Source organism: Cyrtonyx montezumae, unplaced genomic scaffold (assembly GCF_038088225.1).
Source record: "Cyrtonyx montezumae isolate F1298 unplaced genomic scaffold, pur_monq_1.0 scaffold_3, whole genome shotgun sequence".
NCBI lineage: Eukaryota > Metazoa > Chordata > Aves > Galliformes > Odontophoridae > Cyrtonyx > Cyrtonyx montezumae.
The window spans coordinates 60,549,557-60,567,371 of record NW_027072034.1 but is presented as its reverse complement, the minus strand read 5'-3'; the positions used below and the strand labels follow the sequence as shown (position 1 = coordinate 60,567,371).

Genomic DNA, 17,815 nt, shown 5'->3' with positions numbered 1-17,815 from the left:
CATGCAGCTAAGGTCTCCGAGCTTTATTTATTTTCAGAATTAAAAATCAGCACACTGCCATACAAAACTTCATAATAGCAGTGGCCAAAGTAAAGACAAGATGTTACTCACAATGCAAAATAAAGCAACACAATATAGGATGCAAACACAAACAAGGGAAGACAGAAATACAAGAGGAGAAGAGAGAAAATAAAAGGCATTTTGGAATCCCAGACTGTGGTCCAGGCCCCACTGAAAGCGATGGCAGAGATCTCCCCAGTGCAGCAATTTTCAGCCCAGGGTCTCTGGACACCATCCTGGGGCTCCACAGGAGGGATGGCTCAGCACTTCCAGGATGTACAACTCTCTCCATCCCAGAACACTTAATTGGTTTTCACCCAAGCTCTGTGGGAGCAAGACGGGAGGGATGGGAAGGCCCAAGAGAAGCAAGCAGGTTGCTGAAGGCTGACATTTCTATCCAAGTGATGACTTCTCCCCCAGCAGGGACCTGCTTATGGAAATAGGCATTGCAGCACGTCGTCCAGCAGGAAGGTTCATGGTCATTCAGGCAGATGTCTACCTTATTTTGCCTGGTGTAAATTGCCAAGTGACTGTGCTTTGCTGTATGGCACATGCCATATGCCCGCATTTGAACTGCACAGAGGTCAGGATCACAAGGCATCGCTGGCTGTGTGCCTCCGTGCCCTGGTAAGAGAGAAGGAATGGGGCTCCACCTGTCCTGCATGCAACACAACTTCTGCACTGAATGCAACTGCTGAAAAGCCCTAACCCCAACAGCATCATTTTTAGGGGTAAAATGGCACAGAAGCGAAAAAAAGAAAAAAGAAAAAAACAGAGACCATTTACAAACCAAATCCTGTTTATTCATTCTAGCTTGCTTATTCCATCTGAGTCACCAAGATGACAGGCAGAGATGTCCCTGTATTAGGCCAATATTTATAGCAGAACTAAAATGAAGCATCATAAGGAATAACTAATTAGATGTTAACATAACACTGTGTAGAACTGAAGTAGCATCCCACTGTGCTTTATAAATAATTAGCGAATTAACTTTCATAATACCTCTGCGAGGCATTATTCTCAGCGTGGCCAAGCAAAGAGCAAATGGTTTGCTCATGGCCACAGACCTTGAGCAGAGGCAGAGAGAGCTGATGCCCTGGTACTGTCATTAACACCAGCCCAATATAAAGCTCAACAGTACCAAAATAAATTAGTTAATTAAAATGTCACAATTGGTTTAAACCTACCAAAATCCCACTATGCTGCCTAATAGCAGACTCTGCCCCACCTCCAGCACTGGCTCACTGTGCACACAAGCTCCTGTCATGTGTAGGGAGAAGGGGGGCAGGAACTGGGGGGAAAACCACACCACCCACAACAGATCCAAAATAAACAATTCTGAGCAGCTTCCCCTTTCCCAGATCCCCTTTCCAGGCACAGCCAGGAGGCAAACTGGGTATGAAACTAAAAACAGTGACTGCAAGCTTCCACAAACATAACCGCCATGACAGGAACCACCCTCACAACATTACCTTTTTTTACATTGCTCATTTATTCAATAAAATCATCATCTTTGGTGATTCTAAATACTTTAAGGAGACTACAACAGCAGCAGTGATGCCATCTGCAGTTTTCTTTTTGTCCAACCTCCAACCCTCAGTGCATGGGGGTGATGCGCACACCCCAGCCAAGTCACCTTCTCCACAACTGCTCACTGTCAGGCAGGGGGAATCAGAAAACCATGGAAGGGAAGCATCCAGCATACAGGATGGACGGCAGAACAAACAGTCCCAGGGGTTCTAAACAACAGTACTCTGAAATTAAGGGTGTTCTTCCACTGCTGCCTGCACCACCCAAAGCAGGCAACAAGGCCAGCTCAAAAGGCACCCACAGCTGCCCCCTGGCCCCAGCTCTGCCAGCTGTTGCAAGACCAGATGACCAGGTAGGTGGAGGCTAACGGTGTTGTTTCTCATTGTCTGGTCCCCCCCATGAAGTACCTCGAGACCCTCACAGAAAAAAACAGTACAGAGATGTAAATGGATGCTATTACTTTCTGTCAGATGCATGTTAAGAAAGTAGGCAGACCTGCATCTATTTTAGACACAATGCATAAAAATAAAAGATGCTAGTTGACTGTACATGTTCTCATTTTTAGACAACAAGCTCTATTTCTTTTTTTTTTCCTTCCTCTCTTAACAGCCAGATGATAAACAAACTCCCCTCAATGTCACTGCAAAGAAAAGAAGCCCCAAACTGGTGTCAACTTTACCATACCTGGGCTCTACACAGGAATTAAAGCCCAGTCCCAACAAGTCTTCACATATGTCTAAAGCTCTCCAGCGTGAGCAGACACCCTACCTTCAGAACTCTGCCTAGAGCATAAGTGTTGCTGACTTCCACACTGTGACTCGAAGTTATAAATATCACATCTGGACTTGCCATCCCTCAAACACTTGAGATTTAAGATCTGCCAGTTTTATGTCTTAGTGCCTTCCATTTTTCAACCTTTCCTGTTAACTTGTTCAAGCTTCTTTAGAGGGCTTTCTTCTCCCTTATAAAACCTCGAGTCATTTAATTACAAGACAATTTTATCAGGCAGTATGTGCTACTTTTATACTTTTCCTTTTTATACTCACCTTGTTCACTGCAATGACACAGTATCTCATACATTAATGTCTATTTGTTTGCCTGCCCTGCACTCCTCAAAATGAGCAAATGAATAGCTTCGAGGCATAGCTTGTCACTGTCTACAGTTGCTGTCAAGTGCTGCAGTCATTCTAATGGTGCCCATGCTATGCTCAGGTACAGTGCTACAGCGGTCATCAAATGAATCACTAGTAATTTTGTCTGAATATATGCAGATCTTCACCACAAAGATGCCTGAGGTGAGAAATGAAGCTGGACCATGATGTCCAGAGAGGTTGTGCAGGCTCCATCCTCAGAGGTTTAAGATCTACCTGGAGAAAACCCTGGGAAGCCTGCTCTGATCTCAGAGCTGGCCCTGCTTTGGGCAGAGGGATGGACTGGATATCCCCACACATCCTTTCCTATCCAAGTGACTCTTGTAACTCATCAATCCCAGGCTAAGGGGCGCACTTTCAAACCATTATGAACTAACTGCTCAGGAACAAGTCTGGCAGAGAGGCAAAAACTCAATATGAAGAGAACAGCCTTTCCTAGGTGCTGGTCCACCCAACCACACTGCAGTGAAACTTACTGACAGCTCGTGGAAGGGCTTGATCCACTCAAACCATGCCAATGACAGCGACTGATGGATCCTGCCTCCTTATAAAGCTGCTGCTAACCTTGCTTTCCAACCTACCCAGGCCACAGCACTGAAATCTGCTTCAGACCAGCTGAGATTAGGGCACACAAGTGTGTGCTTGGGCTTACCCATGAGAGCCACTTCATCTGAGAGACACTGACTTCCAACAGAGGTTGTAGCATTACCCAGTGGCAATGGGATGAGAGCACAACTGTCTGCCAGGTACACCCCTCTCTGCATCCTCACTCCCACCCCAAAGCAGAACAAATTTGGAGGACTTCCATACATAGTATGGAGGCCAAGAGTAGAGCATGTCAGAGGCATGCTGAGTGAGGATAGTATTTAGAAATGCCACTGGCACATTTTACTTTGAAAAGCTTCAAAATTACAGGAAATTGTTCAGACTCCCTGTTAAGAAAACAAGAAGCTGAGAAGCATGACCAGGAAACATTGTTTAAACGTTGGCTCTTTTTCGTGCTTAGCAGGCAAAGGAAGGAGGTGAAGAAAAAGAGCAGGAGAAAAACATGAAATGACTTTACTGAACTGCAGTCTGAAGTCTTGTGTCCTTTTCTTGATACTAGTAAATCTCACAGAAAATGAAGTCTCTCCAAATCTGGTTCCAAGCCACTAGCTTCAAGAAGGTGACAGTTTGTTACAAAGCAGGCAAAGTACATGGTCTGCAATAGTCAAACACAAGCTCTCCTGCAAGCCAGCTCCCAAGTAATCGCAGACCAGTGACAACACTCACTGGCAATGCATACATAGGTACACACACACAAAGTTACACACCCACCTTTGGAAGAGCTGCAGTTAAGAGCAGAGCTGAGCCTGCAGCTACCCCACTGCCACTCGACCTCTACTTTTTTACTTGCACAAATGTATGTTTTTAAATGCTCAGGGATGATTAATATCCTCTGAGTGATCTCTAAGACTAAGAGTTCATACAGAGATTAACTGCTTAAGCAAGCTCAAGGGCAGAGACCAGCTTTCTTACGCTGGCAAAAACCTTGTTCTCTGACAATCATAATCATTTCAGAACTGCTGATTAATTTTCCTCATCTCAACTTATTTCGTTTCTTTTTGAAGTCTTGCTTGTTCCTTTTATTTGAGGCTTTTCAGTATTTGCCTCTTGAACATTAAAGACTGGTTTGTGATTAAATACAACATTTGGAATCCTGACTGCAGTGCTGCCTGCTCTACAGACTCACAGAATATCCAAAGTTTGAAGGGACTTGTAAGGATCATCAAGTCCAGCTCCTGGCTCCACACAGGATCTCCTCATTTTATAAAAATCATTAAAAAACATAGGAATTGCATGATAAGCTACACTACCTTTCACTCCTAGTCATTTTCTATCCACTGCTGACTGGTTATCTAGCATTTCCAGCAGAAGTTTGGCTTCTGGATTATTCAGATTATTTTTCCTTGGCATTTCTCTGTGGCTTTGTATTTCTAAGTGTCTTCTAAAAACTCAACTCAATTAAAAATATATAGAGATTAAATGATATCTTAAAATGAATGTTTAGAGGAGTTTATAATCCTGCCACACATTCATCATGTACAATTCTCCATATCCTGGGCTGTCTTGGCTAACCACAAGCAGGACCTCAGCTGCCTGGCAAGGGTCTTCTGTCTCAAAAACCTTCCATAAGCTTCACAAAGCTCTGGGAGATGTCAGTGTTTTAGGCAGATGCTTCTCTGCAAAAGCCTCTGTGACCCAAGTTATTTCTCCTCCCATTCTCTTCCTATTTCCCCTCCCATAAATACGTGATTAATATACAGCAACGTGGTATAAATAGTAGTGAGTATGCATTAAACTGGCAATAAATGGGGGAATGGCAGCAAGAATATAGGAATACATTTCAGAGCAGTACAATAGTTTGATTTAATCAGTTGCATTACTTGCTCAAAAACAGTAATCAGATATCACAAGCTTAAGTATGCCAAGAATGCTGCACTTGAAGAAATCACTTCCATAACTTGGGCCAGTTTCCCGCACTGTAGTTACAATGCGCAGATAAGGGAATTCTTCAGACTTAAATGATCATGTTCCACACTCTGGACCTCAGCAAAAACCAGCCGAGCTATCTGGTGACCAGACGAGGTCAGGCCAGGGTGTGATCATCCAATTCCTCACCCACATTTGGGACATAGCACAGGCCTCACAGCATGCCCATCAACCTCGGGAAAGGGGAGCCTCCTGCATCAGCCATGGAGGAACATCCTGAAGAGAGCCCTGCAAAAGCAGAATAAAAACCATGGAAGGCCAAACATCTCCTGGAACCTTCCCATTAGCTGATCCCATGGCGTGAGTGACCCAGAGCTGCTCCAGGAAATGAAGGCCAGCAAGATCTTCACTGCATCTTCATTAAATGCACTGACTCCAGGCTTTGAGTCAAAATCAACATATTCAGGTGCTAATATTACTGAGGATGTAATTTCATGTTATCTGAACCAACCCTTTCCCACAAAAGGGGAAAGAACATGCATGCTCCTCCTACTCCTCCCTTCCCATATACCCTATGTCAGCCCTGCAGCGTCCTCCCTCACCAATGTCACAGCCAGTTCCAGGAGTACTCCAGGCCTTTCATAATGTAAGACAGCTCTGCTTGTGAATGTAGCAAGGCATGGAGCTCATTCTGTTTTAATTTTGCCAGGGGGTGCCGAGGAGGGAGACCTTCCACTCCAGCCAGAGGCAAACTCCTCATTGATTGCCCTGGAGTTTCATGTGAAGCCAAGGCCTCGGGAAGCAATGCTGGCCATCATGGTCCTGATTGAAAAGACAGCTCTGTCTGGGAACCATGCCTCTACCACACTGCAACAAAGCACACTGGGGAAACAGAGTGAACCTACAGCAAGAGCTACATATGGTTTAAATGCTGGATCAGCACCTTGGTCTGACTGTCACATGTGGTATCCCCGAGCCCACACTCACACACACAAAAAATAAATAAATGAACTTTTGGGTTTGCCATGAATCACAAAATACTGCAGCACTGTTCAGAGCAGCAATCCTTTTGACATCAGCTGTTATTTGATATGATGGAATAGAAGAGAAAGAAAAAGAGAATGAAAAAGAAAATTTTCACATTTTTCTCTGTTTCTTTTTTTTTTTTTTTTCAGATGCACTGTCTGTTTATACCTCAGAAAATATCTGCACATCTCTTCATAACATAAATGTCAGCCTTGCTGTGGACTGGAGCCTCAGGATTACCACACTGGCAAAATTAACATATTCCTCATAAAAAAATTTAACATTTCATAACATTTCATTATCCACTGTAAACTGCATGTGCTTTCACTCCAGGGAAACTGGAAATATCACCCAGACTGCCTGTCTTGCCATATACCCATACACTAGGGTGCTCTATTTGATGATAGATCAGTCTTCTGGTTTCATACTTCTTTCTCTGAAATGCAGAAATTTTTAAAATCTTTTTTTTCCCCCTCTCTTCTGTTTTTGTCTTTTATAAACACGCCATGCTATAAAATCTCTCACTTGAAAAAGCTTGGAACCCTGGAACAAACAAAACAGGGAGTGTTTGTCAGGCTCAGCCTAGCTCAGAAGGAAACCTATGGCGCTCTCTGCAATAAGGGGAAAAGGTGATACAGAGGTAAGAAAAACACAGGCAGAAGAGGAAAGGCTTCAACTAATTTATACACAAGCTAGGGTCTACGGTCAATAATGAGGCACTTCAGAATTGAATGTGTTCCCTTCTGTGGCTTAAACTCCCTGCATTTTTCCTTCCCACTAGTAGGCTGGGCTGGCTGTAAATTCAAAGATTTGCATGAGCCACAGATTTTGTCTGTCTCTTTGAAAGGTCAAAAATTAGAGGCAGTACAAACAAACACACAAATAGGCCAGCTGGCAGCAATTTGGTGTGACCACATGGAGGAAGTGTGGAGGAGAATAAGGGCAAGACAGGAGTCTTTAAATGCTTGGGTCTAACGTGTATTGTAAGTTACAGTCAGGGGAATGTTATTGTTTTTCTTAACTGGCTTTGCATCTTTGCAAAGATTAGTAACCAACTACCCAGATTTAGTGCTGTCACATTTCTGTATAAACACTTCTGAATATATATTCTTTGATAAAAGATGCAGCTGCTGACATGATTTTTCATGTAAACATTTCACTGTGCATTATATTTCATATTACAGAGAAGTTTTCACATTTTTATCTCTAGGAGACCCTCTGCTCTCTTCTGCAGGCTGTGGAGCACTGCCCTAGGACAGGGAAAGGAATGGACACATAAGCAGAACAAGAGAGGAGCGAGCAGCAGCTGCAAATGGGTACACAAGAAAGTTTATTTACAAAACAAAAAAAAATAAAAACCCCAAAAAAACAACCAACCAAACCAACAAACCACCGTGGTTGTTACTCACATCAGGGTGTTACAGCAATAAGTAGGATGGCTGGGAAACATTTGTTGTCCTCTGTAGCTCCTGGAATGGAAAAGAAAGATTAACAGGTCAGCTTCAAGCACCCAGCCAGACTGCACAGCTGGTGTTAATCTGCATGACCCTCATTACCTGCAACAGACCTCTGCCAAATTCTGGCAGCCAAAGAGCCAGCCAGAATTTTATTACTAACATCACCTCGACCTGTTAACGTAGGGGGGGAAATAATTCAAATCCAAATTGTTTCTCACTATTTGTTGCTCTTTATACTTTGCCAGAGCCACAAAACCCAATTAAGTCGGTTCCACTTTTGTTTCCAGTCGGCTCACTCCAGGCACTCACGGCTGCAGGATCTGAGGTTGCAAGTCCTGCAGGGAACGTTCCCCTTGTTTAAAAGCAGCTCTTTCCACTGGACTCGGGCTTAATTAATTGAAGCATTTCTCCTGATCTGGAGTTTTATAAAAAGCTTGGCTCTAGACGGCATGTTGTCAGTAACATTAAATTAGGGGGCCAGGTGTGGTTTAGACTGGCTCTGAAAAAGCAATAAACAGAAAGCACCGACTTAGGTATAAAGCAGTAAATAAAAATGCATCTTAAAAATAAGGCTGTAAAACACTCATCCAGCTAGAGCAATAAGAGGTCACCTATGCCCAGCTAATATTATCACCACATGCTGTTCGGTGAGTTGAAGTGTGGCTGACGGACGTCTTCCCGAGCAGTCACTCAGCCCAGACAGACTGGGGTCGCTCCCTCTGGCCAACTGTCTTCACTCCATCCACAAACACAGCTCTGAGCAAGTGCTTGCTGATGGCTCTTTATTTAAAGCAGTTGTTCTCCTCGTTGCAGCATGAGCCCCCATGACTCCAGCAGAACACAGGACTTCCCATTGACACTCAACTGCACCAGCACAGCCAGCCCTTACAAATCCATCCTAAACCCTACAGGTGATGTGCCACCACCAGACATCCCTCTGATAAATGCACCTTCTTCAAAACCTGCAGAGCAATTTCCATCTGAGCGCAGCAACTTGTACCGGGGCTTAATGCTCTCTTCCATACATCTCCTCCACAAAGAAAATCTGTGCCAGCTGCTATAGGAACACAGTTAATCTCCACAAGCAGATGTCAGCCTCCAAAGCTGAGAAAATGACTTTGTTCTTCAGGAGCAGGGAATTTAAACTGCACAAAGTTGAAATGCCCTGATGAATTCGGTAACTTAAACCCAGAAAGGAAGCACCTGCTTTCTGAATAGCTGCCTAATTAAATCCCACTGCTGTTTTATGTATTCATAATTCAATGTGAACGGTCTTTTGCTAGTTAACAACGCAATGGCTGAGGTCAAACAGCAACACAGCCAGAAAGAGTGGAGGGAATTGTTGAGGGCAGCCCCCCACACCATGGCTCCCACAAGGAGACCTTCTCTTGCTGCAGCTGAAGGGCCAAGGGCTGGGTTTCAGCTGTGCTTCACCAGGCCACAGTTAGAAGCTCTGGTAACCTGCAGTTGACATGTGGCATCCTTCCATTTATTCACGCCAGTGCTGGCATGGAGTGAAAAGTGGGGGGAAAAAAATGAAAAAAAACAACACATACAAAAAGATAATTTTCACCAATAAAGTAAACAAAATAAAAGCCAAGAATACAAGGGAGCGATCAATCTGCCCACGGGATTAGCAACCACAACAACAAAAAGCAAGAAAATGTAGCAATCTCCTAAACCGAACTAAAAATAAAGTGGTCAGTCTCCTCCTGGCTGTCCTCTGGTCACAGTGCTGCCCGCAGCAGCAGGAGTGAGGCCGAGCAGAGGCCACAAATGGGCCACACTGCATCCTCACCCAGCAGCTGCAGTGCAGCAGTCATGGCACTCATCAACATAGACGGGGATCTTCATGGGTGAACAGGACGAGAGGCAGAGATGATGTGGGAGGTCCACATGGGAACCCTAGGGCTCTTCTGGGGAGTTTCTGTAGGCTCCGTTCAGGAAAATCTGTAGCCACCTCTGTAAGAAGATAATGGAAAAGCCCTCCTTTTTATTTTTGTATTAAAAGAACAGGCTGCCCAGGGAGGTGGTGGAGTTCAAGAGTGTGGATGAGGCACTGAGGGACGTGGTCAGTGGGGATGGTGACAGTGGGCTGGCGGTAGCACTAGGTGATCTTAAAGGTCTTCTCCAACCTTAATGATTCTGTGAAGTCTCTATGCTTTTCCTTATAACCACCCCAGCCTGAGCATCAGTGGGAGCACCACATACACATTCCACATCTGTGGCCTCTGCTGCTCTCAGAAGACCATTTGCCAAGTCCCAACAGCCCTGTCCCACAGCCGTGCCCTTGCTGTAACCCTTAGAAGCACAGGAGGTGTCATGCACACAAAGGATATTAGACTGGAGCTCTGAAGATACATCGGTGGTAATCCTAATGAGGGGCAGCACTGTCGCTCTATAAACATCAAAAAGCACATCGATACCCAAGGCTTCCCACTGCAAAGATCACTTTACACCTGCCTGGAAGAGCCTGAGGAAGCATCGCTGGCCCCTCTCGTGGCTTCCCCTGCACTGGGCACAAGTGAGAGCAAGGGCAGGTGGGCTGCTTCCAGCTGCCAGGGCTCTGCCCCTCTTCACCCATAGTTCTGCTAGATCTGTACACAGTTTACTTCTCTGTGTATTTTGTGTAACAGTAATCTTTGATACCTTACTACAGTAAGGTCAGAGCATTCTTGCTTTCTTCATCCAGGATTCCCCTCAGTCAGGGCTCCAGCCATCTCACAGATCTGGTTTGTCTCATCTACAAAAGCCTTTTCTATTCTTTTGTTATTGTAGAAGTCTATAGTGAAATGCAAGAATCTCCAACAACCAGTGTAAATCCTGTCTTTTTTTTCTGATTTAGAATGGCTGTGACAGTACAGTATCACCATACTGTACTTATCCCTGCAAACATGTAGCTCCAATTCAACAATCCTATTACATATGCTCCCAGCATTTGTACAGAGGAGATTTAGCTCTGAGCACTCCATTGCTTTATCTCTTCATGTGTTTGCCAGTGCAGAAATTATCTCAAGCTATAGATAGGTCACGTCCAAATGCTTCTCCTATCTTGCTGCAAATCTGGAAAGAAAAAAATAAATGTCACGTAGGCTGCACTACACTGTCAAGACTGCTAGCTCAGCTTCTAGTAGTCACCCCTATGGCATGCAGTGGAAAGAACTGGTTATGGTATTTCCCCAGTGTCCTGTCTCTAAGTGACGCTATCAAAAAGACAACTTGTGCAGCCCAAGGGTCCTGCTCCCTGCAACCTGCTCCCAGGGAAGGCAGGGCACAATAATTCCTGTCACACTCATAGGGTCTGGGGTCACATCAGAAGTGGCAGCAGCGAGAACCACACAAGCTGAAGGGAACGGAGCCTTCCCCAGAGCACAGAGGCCAGCAGAGGAGCTTCCAGGAGCACAGCTAGCAAAGGGACAGGGGAGGCAAAGAGAACTGTGTGCAGTGATGGGAAAAAAAAAAGCAATACTGTAATTCAGAGACTTGCCTCAAAGCTTGGGGGTAGGGTGCTAGGTTAAAACCATGCCAGCATACCACACTGCTGGTGGGGGAATCGTCCTGTCTTGCACTTTCCCATCTCTTACTCTAACACACTGCACCACATTGACCACTGTACCTTCCAGACAAGGCCAGCTACCCATATTTTTTTGTGCTCAATACTATTCATGCAAACTCACAGCTTCTGTCAGCAAACTGAGCTACCATATAGATGTCTACACGCCCCAGCAAAACAATCCACCTCTTCCACAATAAAAAGCTAAAATATTCCTGTTTCATTTATTTCAAGCGCACTGTTCCTACAGGCCAAACCTCCACGATACATGTTTACATTTCTTGAATCATCATCTCTTCCATCCAATACCAAAAACCTGTTTTAATGCTGTTTTGCCACTCATCTGCTAGGGATTTCCTCCCTTTTTTACTGTGGTGTCCCTCCTGTGCTATTTCCTAAGACTTGCCTCTTACCTCATCCCATTTCTTCTCATATTACACCTCCAACACATTCTTGATAGCTCATAGTTAAGTCACTATTAGCAAGTCGAAGCCCTGGTTACGCAGCATTCACAGGCGAGACAGCTCTATCTCCGTGAGAATATCAGCCCAGCTTTCTCAATGCACAGCTCTCAGCACTTCTGATGTTGCTGCCCAGGGACAGCCCATGAAGCAAGCAGCTCTCCCTAGTTACACTGCAGATACTTCTGACTTGCATTGCAGCAGCTCTGCTTGAGAAGCGCTGACTGTAACACAGGATCACAGAGCAGCAGGGCCCTCTGGGTCCATCTGGCCCAATCCCTGCTCCAGAAGGGACATCCAGAGCAGGTGCCCAGGGCCATGTCCAGTTGGATTCTGAAGACCTCCAAGGAGATCTCACAGCCTCTCTGGGCAACCTGTTCTGTCTGCTGCACAGCACAGAAGTGCTTCCTGGTGTAAATACACAGAGAAGAAAGGAAGGATTGAGATGAGTGGGCTTTACAAGGTGTTTTTTTCTGCACCTATCACTCCAGCAGCTGAGCATTGACACCGGCATTAAACCTGAAGGGCAGGAGGTGTGTCACTCAGGTACAGTTCCGCTATTCATTCTAATCAAGACTGCACATCCCTCCGACTCCTTCATGCCACTTCACTTCAGCATGGCTGCACTCACATGCCAGTCAAATCAGAGCATGAAAACACACCCAATGACAGCAGTTCCCTGTTCAGCCATGTGTCCTGAGTGCACCGGGGCAGACACCAGCAAGGCAGCAGATACAAAGGACCTAGGAGAGGAAGAGGAGGGATAACATCATTCCCTTCAGCATCAGCTCATGGAGCGTGAAAAAAACATAAAAATCCTGCTTCGATTCTCCAGCAAGCAGTTTTATTTTTCTTCTGAAAAGGAAGTATGAACAGGGAGCACACTGCAATCAGCTTGAGCCATGCACTGTCACCACAATGCTTCTCAGAACAGTTTCTTTTGTGCTTTTCCCAGTAAGCCACTATGGCAGATTGCAAGTTTGCCTGCAGCACCTGAGGGGAACATCACATCTTGCCCTGCAAATGCAGCAACCCACCCCGCAGCAAGCCATTTCAGCTAACCAAGCCCTATTTCACTAACAGTGTTGCCCTATCAAGAGTAATAAAAGGTTACAAGGTGCCCACGCATAATCCCAGCCTGTGTTGCTGAGCTTTCCATCCATCCATGCGAGTACCACTGTCAAATTGCAGCCCACCAGCAGCCCCAGGCACAAACATCATTAGAGCCCCACATATGCATGGCATAAGGTATGACACAGAGCATGGCACACAGCGTGGTGCTGCTGCCTGCCTCATCCACCAGTCACTCTGGCCATAACCAGCTCCATCCTCCCTGCTTCTCCGCAGCTGACAAGTGTGCTGTGGTATTTAAACACGGTGAAGTTAAGAAACATGAAAGCCTCAGGAGGGGAAAAACCCACTAATAGTTAGCAGGACTTTGGAGGGAACAGGCAAATAACAGCCACTGTGAGTACAGTGAGTGTTTTTATTTAAAGCACAGCTTCTACTTGAATTCGGAGAAGTGGAGCCTCATGTGGTGAGCCAGGCACCACCTCTACCAAAGATGCCAGCTTTGCATCCCCCAGCACCTCAGGAGTGATGTCACAACTCAAAGCGAAGTACATCAGGTGCCTGGAGGAAGTAAGTACAACATGACACCGTGTGTCATGACTGCTGTCATGAAGACCACATAAGTCCAAGGTCTTCACCTTTGATTTCTGCTCTACACGTGGTTTTTCACTGCAAAGGCAGCCCTTGCTGAAATGCCTTCCAGCTAAACAAGTATGTCTGTGCTTGTAGCAACATAAGCTTCTTGTCACACACAGCTTTTGCAGATCCCCTCACAAAGAAGCTTACAGATGCCCAAGAATTCCCAGACAAGGCAGGTGCAGCTGATCACTGCCACTCTTCTCCCTTTGAGCTTCCATGGATCTATATTTCAGATACATCAAAGACAGCAGCCCTCTATCTTCTTGCATCTCCAATTCTCCCTTAAAATGGTCTTCTCTGACATTACTAGTTCTCTTTCATTACTGGTCCTGGTTCTGTTCATGGCTCTGGCTACTGTTTATTACTTTGCCAAAATTATTTTCTACGTGCCCACCCAGATCACTCCTTCCTTCAAACTCACTCTTTGCAACAGTATCCCTGTTGCAAGAGGGATGCAAAGGCATCATCTTCCCATTATCGGCACAGGCTGCCCAGGGAGGTGGTAGAGTTGCTGTCCCTGGATGTGTTCAAGAGCCATTGTGGCACTGAGGGACGTGGTCAGTGGGCATGGTGAGGGTGGGCTGATGGTTGGACTCAGTGATCTTAGTGCTCTTTTACAGCCTTAATGATTCTGTGATTCTATGTTGTTACTCTCTTTGTGATAGAAGGGCAAGATCCAAGTTTACGCAGGACTGAGTAAATTACTGCTAGATCAATGTGACAGATTTTTTCATAACATGGGCAATAATGTGAAACACGGCAGCAATATGCATGATGTTCCTGTATCAGATTACTGTTTACACATACATACACATATGCACATACATATAAATACTGGTAAATGCTTTCTGAGAGGAAGGTGGGATCAGAGAGTTCTCAAGCCCACACAATTCTCTGATCCTGCGATCTTTCTGAAAGCAAGATAGTAGAAAACTGAAACTGGGAATGCCATTGTTCACCTTTCACCTGACTGCCTACAGTAGAGGATTTCTTCCCAGCTCTGCAGCAGTTCCATGGTGTGATCTCTGCTGTGACATTTCACTTCTCAAAGAAGTCACAATACATTCCCATTAAAACAGATACAACATCAAAGGTCTGCCTTTGTGTTGCACCCAGTGATTCAGCAATGAAAACTGTGATGTAAATAAGTAGATAACTATGACTGAGGAACATCACTATAGCATCATAGACTATTATTATTTTATCGTTCAAAGAAACTTTTAAGTATAAAACAACATTGAAAGCTTCCGTGGTTAAGGAAGTCTCTTACTTTCCTCTTTCTTCAGTCATTTCTGATAAGGATGGTTACATACATGCATTGCTTAAATAAGGTGTTTCTGACAGACACGAGGAAAGAGGCAGGCGCTGCCCATCACTGGATGGCACAAACCATAAGTAGGCATACGGCCACCTTTGCTTCAGAACAGACGAAGGTGGCTTTGCCAAATAAACCTAACTAAATCCAAGAGCCCTGCTTCACGTTGGTAAGATATTAAGAACAAGGAGCTCTGAAGTTTCCAGCAGAAATCAAAGTTTACTGTGTTAGAGAACTGAGTACTCTGTCCTATTGGAGGGTTTCCACCACCACTTCCCAAGGGTCAGTTCTACCCCTAGGAGGGGACAATTTCACTTCTGGAGTTACTTACTTAGCACCAGGGTGAGCAAGATGATGTTTAGTTTGATAATTCCACTGTCAGTGGGATTTTGAAATGTCACTCCCACACCTAGCAGATGCAGTTTGCTCATTCCTCATTTTAGAAAAATGTACTGAAGTTCCTTTTGTAATTGATGCAAAATGTTTCACAGGGCTGGAGCTTTATTTTGAAAAAAAAGCCTCGTTCCCTTTCAATTGAAAGACATTTTAATTAATTCTCTCAAACATATTTAAACTGTTCTATCCCTTTTAAAGGCACTTTTACAGAGACACACTATCTCCTTCAGGAAACTTCATATGGCACTGAATTGAACTAAAAATGCCCCAACTGAAGACAAAAGAAAGAGCTGATTCAAGAACATAGATCCTCCACCTATCATTCTTGGCCATGACTTTGCCAAAGCTTAACATCTGTGAATAACTCCAGGAGGATGACCAAGATAAATGTTTGTACAATATGAGCTTCAAATTATAACTTGTTTTTAAACAATCACAACTAGAATGACAGTAGGAGAAAAACGAGTGAGAGGAGACACCAAAAACCTACAGGAGAAAGATGACATGAGTTCCAGTTAGTTTGCATACCTTACAAAGGAGCTCACATCATAATCTGAGTAACCAAAACTAATTTACCAGATGATCTTTTTTATTTTTAAGTTAACACTTTTCAGTCCATAGGAAAATCATCCCTAAAAGCCTTAAACCCCACCAGCCCACCTGCACTCTTCAAACCCTCTTCATCACTTAAACTTTCTTCCTCCTCTTTGGCATGTGGGAGAAAAGGACCAGGAAAACAGCCTTGACAATTACTGTATCTTGAATCCAGGATATATGAAAACAGGACATGGAAAGCAAATTCATCCTTGAGTTAGAATTCACTAAGGAATAAACCTTTGCTGCTTATTCTCCGGCAATTAGATCTACTCTTCCTGCAAGTTCTGACAATGAGCTTCTTAGAAATTAGACCACGCTGCTAGGAAAACTGCCATGACATTTTCTAAGGGCCCAGATCTATATACTCATACGCTTGCCTTCAACTTCATAAACAAAACATATTGGATTTTTTTCTTAAGGTTGGAACACTGTTTGTCCTCTTTTCCATAATGCAAAGTTTAAGATCAAACTCCACTGCTTTTGGTATTTGTTCTATATCTAAGGAAATGATCACTTTCTCATCAGCATTAAATTCAGCTTGTTCCTGAAACTCACCACAGTTCTCTAAGTTGCTCTTCTGCTTTTCACAGTGCATTGGCTAAATTTTCCTTCTTCTTTGGCTAAGTATACTGTCCATACATGTATTTGTATATATATAAATATACATATATATACACACATTATGTATGTATGCATATATATATATATGTGAATAAGCCCATGAAATGGTTGCTAACATTTGGTTGGAGAGAGAGAGAGAAAATACACCCTGCACCAAATTCTTTGTAGCTGTTGCCTTCCATTACACAAACAGTTGGCAGGCTTCCATTCAAAAATTTATGTACTAAAATTAGCTCTCACAATTGCAATCAATTGTAACAATCAAGCATAAGTAATTCAAGAAGGAGAAGGTGAGCACAGAAAACGATGTTACAGCACTGCAGTGATTCCTCTATTTAATTATAATTATGTCCAGTTTTTTTACCCATTGTTCGTAAGGTTACAAAGGACACACTGTGTAAGCAAAATAGTTTGTTATCAAGAAGCTTCCTTGTGTGACCCCTTACGACTTCCTTGCCACTGTGCTTTTGATGTGCTCGCCCCTTGCCCTGGGAATAAATCATAGAATCAGAAAGGTTGGAAAGAGCTCTAAGATCATTGCTTGCTACTGCACAGGGATGAGTTAACAGTTAAAAGTCGTCTTGTCCACCAACAGCAGAGAATTGGTGACCTTCCTCAAAACAATTTTCATCACTGTGAATGGGTTTGAGACAACTATACAGAGACGTGGTTGATAGGCATATTTTTTATCATCCACTTTGGTGCAGATGGTATATATTGCATGTGGTACGGTGCCAGAGCAAAAATCAAAGTTACAGGCAGATCTATGCAGATTTTTTTTTCCCCCTGAAACAACAACTCATGAAACTAGTAATAAATGTTACATTGTTTGGAACGAAAAGCAGATAATGTATATAAACTTCTGGAAACTAAACACATATGGCAAAAATATGCTGGAGAATATAGAATACTCTAGAGAATGCAGATAATGAAAGGCTCTCTCTCTGTAATTCAGAGAAAATATTACAACTGACTGTCCCGTCTCTCCCACATCCACACAAGCAAATCAATGTCTGGCATCTCTCTTTAATCCAAGCAGTTTTCCATTTTCCATACTAACAATCTATGTAACTTCTGGCCCCCAAGAACCTACATCTTGCATGTCATCACATGTTTATACTGAGTTACCTACCACTGTTTTAATTCACTTCTGAATTACGAAGGAACAAACCTAGACAAACAAGCATATGGTATTTAAGAAACACTTTAGTTTTGCAAAGGCAGGAATAAGAAAATCTTGTATGGTGCAGCCTGATCACATCAGAAGCAAAGTCCTCAGGTCTCCCTCCCTTAGCACCTACCAGCAAACACTGCTCCGACCCACTCCTATCTTATTTAAGGGGGGAATAAGCATTGAACTCAACATTCTTTGTATCACCTAGAAGCTATTTACAGTAGTCAACGTAAAGCACAGTGGTCAACATAAAGTCATTCTGGACACAACACAGAATCCACCAACAACAGTT

At 43.9% G+C, this 17,815-nt stretch overlaps 2 protein-coding genes across 2 annotated transcripts in view; one reads left to right on the top strand and one right to left on the bottom strand.

The window, feature by feature from the left end:
• TIAM1 (TIAM Rac1 associated GEF 1) overlaps window positions 1–7,710 on the bottom strand; it is a 126,690-nt gene extending 118,980 nt beyond the window's left edge. Inside the window, exon 1 of the mRNA XM_065741791.1 lies at window positions 7,649–7,710. The gene's annotated coding sequence lies outside the window, so the exon portion shown is untranslated. The remainder of the gene's footprint in view (window positions 1–7,648) is intronic.
• BACH1 (BTB domain and CNC homolog 1) overlaps window positions 1–17,815 on the top strand; it is a 506,041-nt gene that overhangs the window by 481,098 nt on the left and 7,128 nt on the right. The window lies entirely within an intron of this gene.